This window comes from Montipora foliosa, chromosome 9, assembly GCF_036669935.1.
Source record: "Montipora foliosa isolate CH-2021 chromosome 9, ASM3666993v2, whole genome shotgun sequence".
Lineage (NCBI taxonomy): Eukaryota > Metazoa > Cnidaria > Anthozoa > Scleractinia > Acroporidae > Montipora > Montipora foliosa.
Window position 1 is genome coordinate 35,341,572 of NC_090877.1, and position 10,000 is coordinate 35,351,571.

The window sequence follows — 10,000 nt, forward strand, 5'->3', positions numbered from 1 at the left end:
CAAGAGATGATCCCCAATTTTTAGCGCCATGGCAATATGACATCACACTTTATGTCTTACCTTGATAATCTCTTGAACAGTACATGTCAGTCTGTCACTCAAGAAGAGAAAATAGTTTTGATTGATCCTCAAAGTGGGCGGAGGTAATGCAGATGAGCCTTTCGTGCAGCCCACAGTGAAAGAACCCTCACGACAATTTTCGGCTGGATGGGTTGTGTTCCTTTGGGTTACAGCGGCAGTTGGTAACGTAGGTATGTAACTTTTGTATTATTGTTTTATGTGCCATCATATGTCTGCAAGAGGTGGTCTTCTGGTTGGAGCCGCCGATAGGGCATGCATCCAAAAATTTAGAGAGGGAAAAGAACGAATTCTCGATCCTGTGACTCCTAGGCTTCTGACGACTCTCTGACTGCTCTCTTCGACAAAACTAATGACTTGTACTCTAACATGGACAATGGCATACACAGTTAAAAGAAGGTTTCCGTTAGAGAAGGTTTACAATATCCTTTTTTCACGTGATGTCACATAGCTTTCTGTTGGTGGACCAATTTAATTTCCCCGTGCAATTATGAAGTCAAGAGAGTGAATTATTCCTATGAGTATCCGAATAAAAACCATCCATTACTTTGTCAGCTGATGCTAATAACTTGAAGCAAAAGGTCAGGAAGCGTCAGCTTGATAAAATATTAGCAGTTCCAATCGATCCAGTCTTGATCGACGGCAGAAACTTCGAACTCGATAGTTTATTGCTGTTAGGCAGCCTTCATATTCTTGAAGCCATCGACCCAACAAAGGAGACAAATGTTGCGCATGCGCCTCATCACCCCAAAAATCCCTTGAATTTTAGTCAAATTCATTCGAAACGCGGGAACATGAGAAATGGCGGATGTAGTGCTGGCATCGTTAATATTCATCGCATGTTTCCAAAAGGACGGCACACAATGAATGCAAAGATGATGAGTCATTTGAAAGACTTGGGCATTACCTTATCTTTATGACTGAGACTGGTTCAATACAACGGGAAATACGGCGACGGATCACAAATGGGTCACCTCGCAGCTCTTACAAGGTCTCACCTGATTGGAGACCACCCTTGAGGTTTAACAAAAGAACAAATAACAGAAACAATGGACCCTAGGCCTAAAACAAAAGGGCTGCAACTCTATCCTCTAGGGTCCATTGTTTCTGTTATTTGTTCTTTTGTTAAACCTCAAGGGTGGTCTCCAATCAGGTGAGACCTTGTAGGAGCTGCGAGGCTACCGTCACAAATAAAGCGAAGATGGCGAGTCAAAAGTGTGGCCATGAATTGCAGAACTTGCAAAGAGCAGAGGATAGTTTTGCCTTCCTGGCGTTGTTTTTCCTTATTTAAGAGACTTCAACTCAGAATGGAGTGCTGTTTGATAATAAAGTAAGCCGGATTTAAATTGAAATGTGAGTTTACATTCAAAAATTTGGGTAAACTGGCGTTTGAAGCGAGGACAACGATAAATCAGCTAACAAGATGGAGTCGAAAAATGGCAGCCCACTGGTGAAGAACATCTCAATTCGCTATAAAGCTTCCCAACCTTGAAATTTTGAACCACATTGTCGAACTAGAGTCGGGAATTGTTCTGGAGAAGAAATAGGGCTGATTTTGAATCTTGAAGCGAACAGATTAAGCCAAGACGCAAGTCTTTACTTTTCGAGTGCTCCAGATTATTTACAAAAAATATTTTTATTCCCTTTTTCGAGACTTTTGTCATAGGCCGTGATACGGGAATTCCCGCTTGCTGCAGTAAGCCCAACAACCAAAGAAAAGATTTGTGTAAAAAAATTGTCATTAAAAGTGGCAAGGCTCAACACAGCAGGTTTCGTGTGATACGGTGTTGTCTACAAAATGGCTCCAAATCTTGTTATGATATCATCTCACTCTGCTCCATTGTGTCTTTGACTTGGTAAACTTTAACGTCTGAAAATTAAACCACTGAAAAAGCATTAAATTTGAAGCTTTTTTCAATTTGTATATTGTCATATTGCCCTAAGCTGCGAAAGTTTCAAGTTGATAAACGGACGTGCACAAATAATTCTAACTCGGAGAACGAAACTCAAGTCGGCAGCTCATGCGTTCTCGTGGCCAAATCTTAGAAAATAATTCGTGATACGGGAATCGCCTTTAACAGCCGACACACAAAAATCAGAAGAATAATTTGAGTTTAACATTTATAATTTAAAAGTGGCAAGGCGCGCGCAAGCGACCAGCAAAGTGAGCCTATTGTCCTGTTGAAATCTGCCACTTCGAGCTAGTTGTTTGTTGGAAGAACAGTCATAGGACGTCCCCTTAATGCTATCCAGTCATTGTGGATACATCAAATACTAATTTGCACAAAAATGTGGAGATTGACACTGATTCGTAGTTAAATTATTTATTATTTATTTATTTACAATGCACTTACACGTTTTCTTGATACAAAATTTACTCATCTCAGCCAAAGTATTATTTACATTTGTATAAAACTGCTTCAGGAGAGGGAAAAAAAACGAAATTATTACACTATACCACCAATAGAAATAAATGGAATATAGTTAACTATACTAAAAAGGAGATTGACACAACCAGGTAAAACATTTGTGAATGTAATCCATAATGTGAATACATTCAAGTTAACAACAATCTCAGAGAGAGAATAATATTACATTCTTAACTTTAAATAGTACTCAATCTACATAACAGGATATCCCATTCAGTTGCAATATTTTAGCATATAATACTGGAGTACATACCAGCAAGTAAGGAAATCAGTACTGAGCAAAATAGTGTTCAAAAATTGCTTTTTTAAAATAGGATTTTAGATGTGCTGTTTCGCTTATAAAGAGGAAGTCATTCTAAAAGTATTTTCCAATAATAGATAGGCAGAATTTTCTTACATTGGAATTTGCCTATAGCATGAAGAAATAAATTCTGCAAAGCTGCATCCTGAGTTGAATGATTATGTTGCTCCGAAACCAGTAATATGGAAAAAAATACATGCCTTATCGCCACAAAGACGATCACGCACAAATAAATGCGTACATTTTAGCAATATCGTGACATTTCAATAGACCTAAGGAAACGTAATGTGGGATGGGGGAACATCATTAATGATTCTAATAACTTTATTTTTGCATTTTATAAGCTATGACAATGGGTTTTCATAATCACTACCCCACAACATAGAGCCATATAGTAAATATGGCTAAATAAGCGAATAATAGACATTGATTGGACAATGTTTACTGACAATGCTTAACCTTAATTATGACATTAATTTTACTAACTTTGTTACAAATATAATGAATATGATCCTGCCAGGAAAGGTAATGGCCAATACAGATTCCATACCCAAGTATCTTAAGATTGAAACTGGTTCAAGGCATTGACCAGCTAAGTTTAATGAAGGAAGTAAGTTGAAATTTACTTTCTGATGAGGATTGAAGATGAGATAAAGTTAATAAACACTTGGTAGTTCAGAGCTATTGTGAATTAGAAGTTCATCTATATATAGGGAAGATATCTGGTGACAAGCATTGATGTGCCAAACACAGGCACAAAAGAACTGGCTGTTTCAACAGCCAGCGAGCCTCTGGTTGGCACATTAATGACAATAGGTAAACAATAAATTATCTTCCCTATAGTGTTTTGACATGCTGCATTGCAGAGGTTTCGCCTCCACATGATGTACAATTTAAACAAATTGCTATTTACAGGGTGTCAAGTGGGTAAAATGGTCAGAAAATGAGAAAATCGGAGGGGGGGGGGGGGGGGTTAACCTAAAAGTAGGAACAAAATAGCAGCATTTGCACGTGAATAGAAAAAGTAATGGAAATGCCTAATTGAAGTCATCATTGAGAGGTTCAAAATTATTGTTTTTAAATCAACATGAAGTGCAAGCTTACTACATTTTTCTCCAGCCATGAGCACCAAAAATACATAATTTTTCCTGAAAAACCAGCGAATTTAAAAGGCTCAGAATAATAGGAAATAACAATAGCTTGCACATTCATCAACTACCTACAAGTTACTACCGTACCCTCATTATCTACCCTCCGATTTCAATCCATGGCGATTTAGTAAATCCTCCACACACGTTGCTAATTGTAACTAGTAGGAACTGGTGAAGAAGACGTAAACAACGCTGGCATTTCGTATAATGTTTCTGTGGACAAGAAGGAAAATAAAATACACTAATTTTTTAAAGGACATTTAATAGGGTGCGATAGCTTATGGCTTGAGATTATAAACAAAACAAAAGGAATAGCAAATTCATCTTACCTTAGCAGACTTGACAGCAAGGCCTCGAACAACCACCTCAATCGATCTATCACAACATTCAGCAACATTTAACTCGGAAAAATCAATTGTGCATGAAGCCACGGGCGAAAAATCGATCACGCGAAAGTGAAAGACTTGAAAGGAATCAGCTTCTACCACTGCACTACCGTTATTCCGACAGAAAAAAAGTTGTACACGTCGCTGCTGCTATAAAAATCCCCAGAGCAAGTAATCGAACAAGACATCTTTGGCCGCCATTTTGTTTGTTATTTCGCGCGCGTTTGAAAAATCCTGGGTACAAGCAAAACAATCAACCAATCACACAAAAGTCTCCTTTGTTCATCGACCCATCGTTCGCATTAAGAAACAGCCAATAAGAAATCCTGTTATATGTTGCAGTCTAGCCAATCAGCAGCTGTCTTATAAGAAAAATTGACATGTGCTTGCTCAGCGGAAAATCACATGTGCTCGCAGTTGCTCGCAGCAAGTTATAAATACAGTTGAGCAGAGTTAAGGTTTCGCTGTTTACAGGTGAGTTTTGGCAATTTTTGCTGATCTATTATGATTACTTTTATTCGAAGAAGCATTCATCAAGATCGTGAAGCTTTGAGTGAGCATTCTAGAGGCCGACAGTGAGCATTTATGTCACTTGCAGCTTTGCTTTTCTATCGATCGAATTCGGTCGATTTATGCAGGTCTTGACATTAGAAACTTCTATAGCATTCTAGAAATGTTCTTTTTAGAAGAGCTAGGGATCGTTTGATATTTTAGAACTTTAGAGATTTTAGAACCCCCAAAAGACCTTACATATTCGAGAGCTTTAGAAATCTTAGACTCACAACATGGACCGTGGATATTCTAGAACTGTAGAACGTTTAGAGATTTTAGAAGCCCCAAAGCCCCTCAGTCTTTTTAAAATAACTCTGAAATAGAAGATAGCTATAGATGACGTGATAATATCAAACAATCCCTTTGGAGCTTCTAAAATCTCTAAACGTTCTACAGTTCTAGAATATTCATGGTCCATGTTGTGAGTCTAAGATTTCTAAAGCTCTACAACATGTAAGGTCTTTTGGGGGTTCTAAAATCTCTAAAATCTCTAAAGTTCTAGAATATCAAACGATCCCTAGCTCTTCTAACAAGTCTCGTTCTTTCATTCAAATTTGAGCTTTCATGTTACGGTTCGGTTAATCACACTCTTTACGAGTACGAGATACTGTGATGAATATAGCACTCGTTTACTGATTAAGCCTAAGCGCTCGTTTCAGTGATTAGGCCTAAGCACTCTTTTACAATTTTAGCTTTCATTTTACGGTTAGGTTAACTACACTTTTTTCCGAGATCGTGAGAGAATATAGCACTCGTTTTCTGATTAAGCCTAAGCGCTCGTTTCAGTGATTAGGATTTTACCTTGCATTCTACGGTTCGGTTAACTACACCTTTTACCGAGATCGTGTCAGGAATATAGCACTCGTTTACTGATGAAGCCCAAGCGCTCGTTTCAGTGATTAGGCCAAGCACCTTAAGTGAGCTAAAACTTTAAGCCGTTTTCCCAAACGAATTACAAATGGACATGAAAACTTGACTAAAAAGTGAACGGAGGAATATGTGTATGGCTCGTTCTTTAAGCGTGTGCGTAATAATTATATCACAGGAGCAGCCGTGACCTTGCTCAGATTGAACAAATGTCGGCTAACACGAGCCGCTTAAAAACCCGTCATCTCCACTTTAAGGTCTTTATTTAACACTGTACTCAGTATACAAACAACCACGATAAAAACATTTCAGTCTAAACATTCTTTATTCTCTGTTATGTTCAACTCAAAACTTCAACTATATTCAGTCGGTGCATGATGATGATACACTTTACATTAGCCCAGCTTTCGTGAGCTGCCTTTCTTTTCTTTTGTTGTGCCTGTTCATAATATTTCACAAAAAGAATACAAACCTATAGCGCGACATTTTTTTGCACATGTATTTCAATGACCCCAGCCATCTGAAAAATTGCTCAGCACACTCTGTATTCGTTCCCCGAATTTCTGAAAATCGTTCCAAATCGGGATGATATTTACACCTAGGGTTATCGGGCGGAAAGCGAGTTGCTTCAGTGTGCTTCTCACAGTGAAATTTGTCAACAAGAAATTTAACTTTACTTGTTTTCAACAACGTACAAAACAAATAATTCAGGTGGCGAAAACGCGCCAATTTGAAGTGATCATTTGATTTTAGAACTTTAGAACTTTTAGCGATTTTAGAAGCCCCAAAGTGTTCGTTGGATATTCTAGAACTTTAGAGATTTTAGAACCCCCAAGAGACCTTACATATTCTAGAGCTTTAGAAATTTTAGACTCGCAACATGGACCATAGCTATCCTAGAACTTTAGAACTTTTAGAGATTTTAGAAGCCCTCTTCCGTTCTAGCATTCTACATTAGAGACATGCCCTCAGTCTTTTTAAAAAGCTCTAAAATAGAAGGTAGCTATAGATGACTTTTATCCTCTAATGACAATATCTGCACCTTTCTCGATTTATGGACACAAATTAAACAAATATCGATGACATCTTATGTCATGGAGATCGCCGAATTGCCGAATGTGGCAACCTCGCAGAACAATGTTGAGTACCGTTTAAACTACCACAAAGTTTTGTCAACGGCGCATTTCGATCACTCATTTCGTGGCGATGGGCCATTTTGCTCACCACAGTGACTGTTGTTACACCAAGTATTTAGTTTATTTCCACGTTGCGCTAGATAGACAAAAGAAAGTGTCACTAATCGTTCTAAGATTCAGTTAAAAAGCCCTTATTATTACATGTTGCGTTAGACAGTGTTATTCGTTACACCTTCCGTTTTCGTTAACCAATATATTTCTTTTCCACTTTTAGCAATTAGTACAAGCATAATCCCAACAAAAGCCTTAGCCACACCAATAGTTACTTGTTAATGTTATACTCAAAAAACATACATGTAACCATGTCATTTTGCAAATAAAATACGTTATATTTTTGTTGAAATTCTCATTGTCGTATTTGCATTCAAAAACACCTTTAACGGCAGCACTCACTTCACAATGAGAACTGCTAGCCTATATACCTTCAGTGGTGGAATCGACTGATCGTCGATCAGATTTCTTTGAAGTGTGTTAAAAGAGCCATAAATCAAATGATAAATTTGTTTTTTTTGGCGAAAGTGAGACATTTGCAAAGAATGAATGATTATACAAGGGTTTGCCTGAAACCCGGAACAAAAAATCGTGAATCCGGAATAAGAACCTGAACCAAGGTCACTTAAAATGATCCAGCACCTTGCAAGTGTTTACTTTTATCTCTCTGAATAATTTGCCACGTGCTGACTCCGTTTTGGTGGGGAATCATGTAATAACTTCGGAAGAGAATCCAACTTTCTGAGCTTTTTCTTTTTCTTTGGGAGCCCATGAGTAGGAGTCAACCTTTGTGCCTATTGATACCCCACGTGGTCAGCGGTTGATGTCAGACGTAAATAGTATTTTACAATGACTGCAAAATTCTCATACACTCATTGGCTAATTTTTATTGTCAATAAGTGGACACATACAAGAAATTATAATTTATGCTATAATGACATGATATTGCTTGCATCATATTGAAGTGTCTGACATTTTTGTCTCACGTTCTTCTCGTGTTTTGACTTAATTTTGACCACTCTGCCTTTTCTTGTTGTAAAAAACAAATTGATGTCAGTTTTTCATGTGTCTTATTGACAATGAATTTCATCATAACATTTGTCAAAGTAGTCTGCGGATCCACTCGGCTATCACCTTGTGGATCCACAGCAACTTTGACAATATTATGACGAAATTCATGATCAATAACAGGACAGACGCATGAAAAACTGACATCAATTTGTTAATTCTCACGCTGAAAATGCGTTTTGTTTCATGTCTGTTTTTTCATGTTGTGGCTGCAATCAAGTGTCTATAATAACCAAAGAGGACTACTCACCTTACATCCCATGTCGGTCTCAACCGACATCGTGACGAAAGAAGGAAGGCAAAAATATGATGGATCTTTTCTTGGAGCAAGCATAAGGTGTCAGTGAGACGCTATTGGCTATCTTTTCACTTGATTGACATTGTTGCAACACCCACCTTTGACAGGTATCATTGAAAGGAAAGGCACTTTGAAAAATTATACTGAGGTTGGGGTTCCAAAATTTTAAATGCTGTGAAAAGTGCTCTTGGATTACGACTTCATTCACCGTTCAAACATACAAACGAGATGCTTTATCAACTTCGTTTATCTTCGAATTTGAGAGTACTTTACTAAGCTAATGTCTCCATCGTTGAGTTTATTGCTTCCGTAGTAATTTTAGCCTTTGCGCGACTGTCACTGAGTTCCCGATTTCTTATTCCGGATTCCTGGTTTTAAGCACGCCTATTATACAATACCGCTCTCTCACTCCCTACTTGAGACTCGATTTTCAATCCTTGAAAAAATTTCCTCAAAGGATTAGCGATAATTCCCAGAAAGGTTTTTCTTAATGATGAACTTGAATATGTACTCGCTTGACAATACACTGTTTTCTTTACCTGGATAAGAAGCGGTAATAATTGAGTAATTTTTCCTACGGTAATTGAATAAAAAGAAAATAATAGAAGCCTGTTTTTGTCCAGAATTCAGTTGCATTTGAAGTAATATACCAACAATGAGTGCAAGGGTTTTATCAGGGCTTCCAAACACCGAGAGACGGATGAAAGCACGAGGCTGCTTCGGCGGTTGGCTCAGTTGGTTGAGCTCCGGGCTACCACCCTGGAGGTTGTGAGTTCGACTGTGGCCAGACAAACACCCAGGGTCTCAAAAGGAGGAGAAAGTGCTGCCTTTATAATTACATCTGTAAATGGTTAGACTTTCAAGTCTTCTCGGATAAGGATGATCAGCCAGAGGTCCCGTTTCACAGCCCTTGTTCATAAATTCTGTGGGATGTTAAAGAGTAGAGCAGGTAGTTGCCGGTGTTGTGGTGTGACCTTTCCAGCATGTGGTCACCTTGGTAGGATTAGCTTTAAGGGCTTCTGTGTGAGTGAGACCCCAATTGTGTATAACTTAGCCAAGTGCTGGAGTGTTACCGAAACTCAAACCTGTTACAGGCAGTAAATTGTACCAGTTTCTGCCAGTTTCTGAAAAGGAGAACACGATGTTAAACAGTAAAATCTTAAGTCTTACTCTATCTAACAGATTGCTTTTCTCAAATCTTCAAAAGCCTTTTACACAATAATGACATTCTTCTCTAGAAGCTCAAATCCTATGGGGCTAATTCCCAAAAGTAAAATGGTTTCCATTTGCATGCTCACAGTTGGGAGCAGGTCAGTTTGCTGGGCCCACATGTTCCTGTTTTTTTCATTCATCAGTCCTTTTATGGGAACACATGACCCCAGCAATTTGACCTGCATCCAATTGTGTGGATTCCTATCTCAGTTTAGTGGTATAGCATTGCACCAGCATCATAGAGGTCATGGGTCCAATCCCATTGTTCAAAGCCTCCTGAATTTTTCAGATAATAATTACTTTATTTGAAGAACAAAGTGTAGGATTTGACTCCGTTTTTGGACTTTGAACTTTAAAAGAAATTTTTCGCGCTGTGCCTGCGCATGCGTAAGATTCTTTGTCTTGTAGAAGGCAGCCCAAGTAGGATTCGAACTTGGTATCTCCTCATTTAAGGGCAATCGCGAGGACCAC

The 10,000-nt window shown here is 38.3% G+C and overlaps 1 protein-coding gene and 1 pseudogene across 1 annotated transcript in view; one reads left to right on the forward strand and one right to left on the reverse strand.

The window, feature by feature from the left end:
* The first annotated feature begins 4,790 nt into the window (after positions 1 to 4,790).
* The window catches only part of LOC137969401 (uncharacterized), a 13,309-nt gene continuing 8,099 nt past the window's right edge, over positions 4,791 to 10,000 (forward strand). Inside the window, exon 1 of the mRNA XM_068815618.1 lies at positions 4,791 to 4,819. The gene's annotated coding sequence lies outside the window, so the exon portion shown is untranslated. The remainder of the gene's footprint in view (positions 4,820 to 10,000) is intronic.
* Positions 9,033 to 10,000, reverse strand: part of LOC137971763 (uncharacterized) — a 27,460-nt pseudogene continuing 26,492 nt past the window's right edge.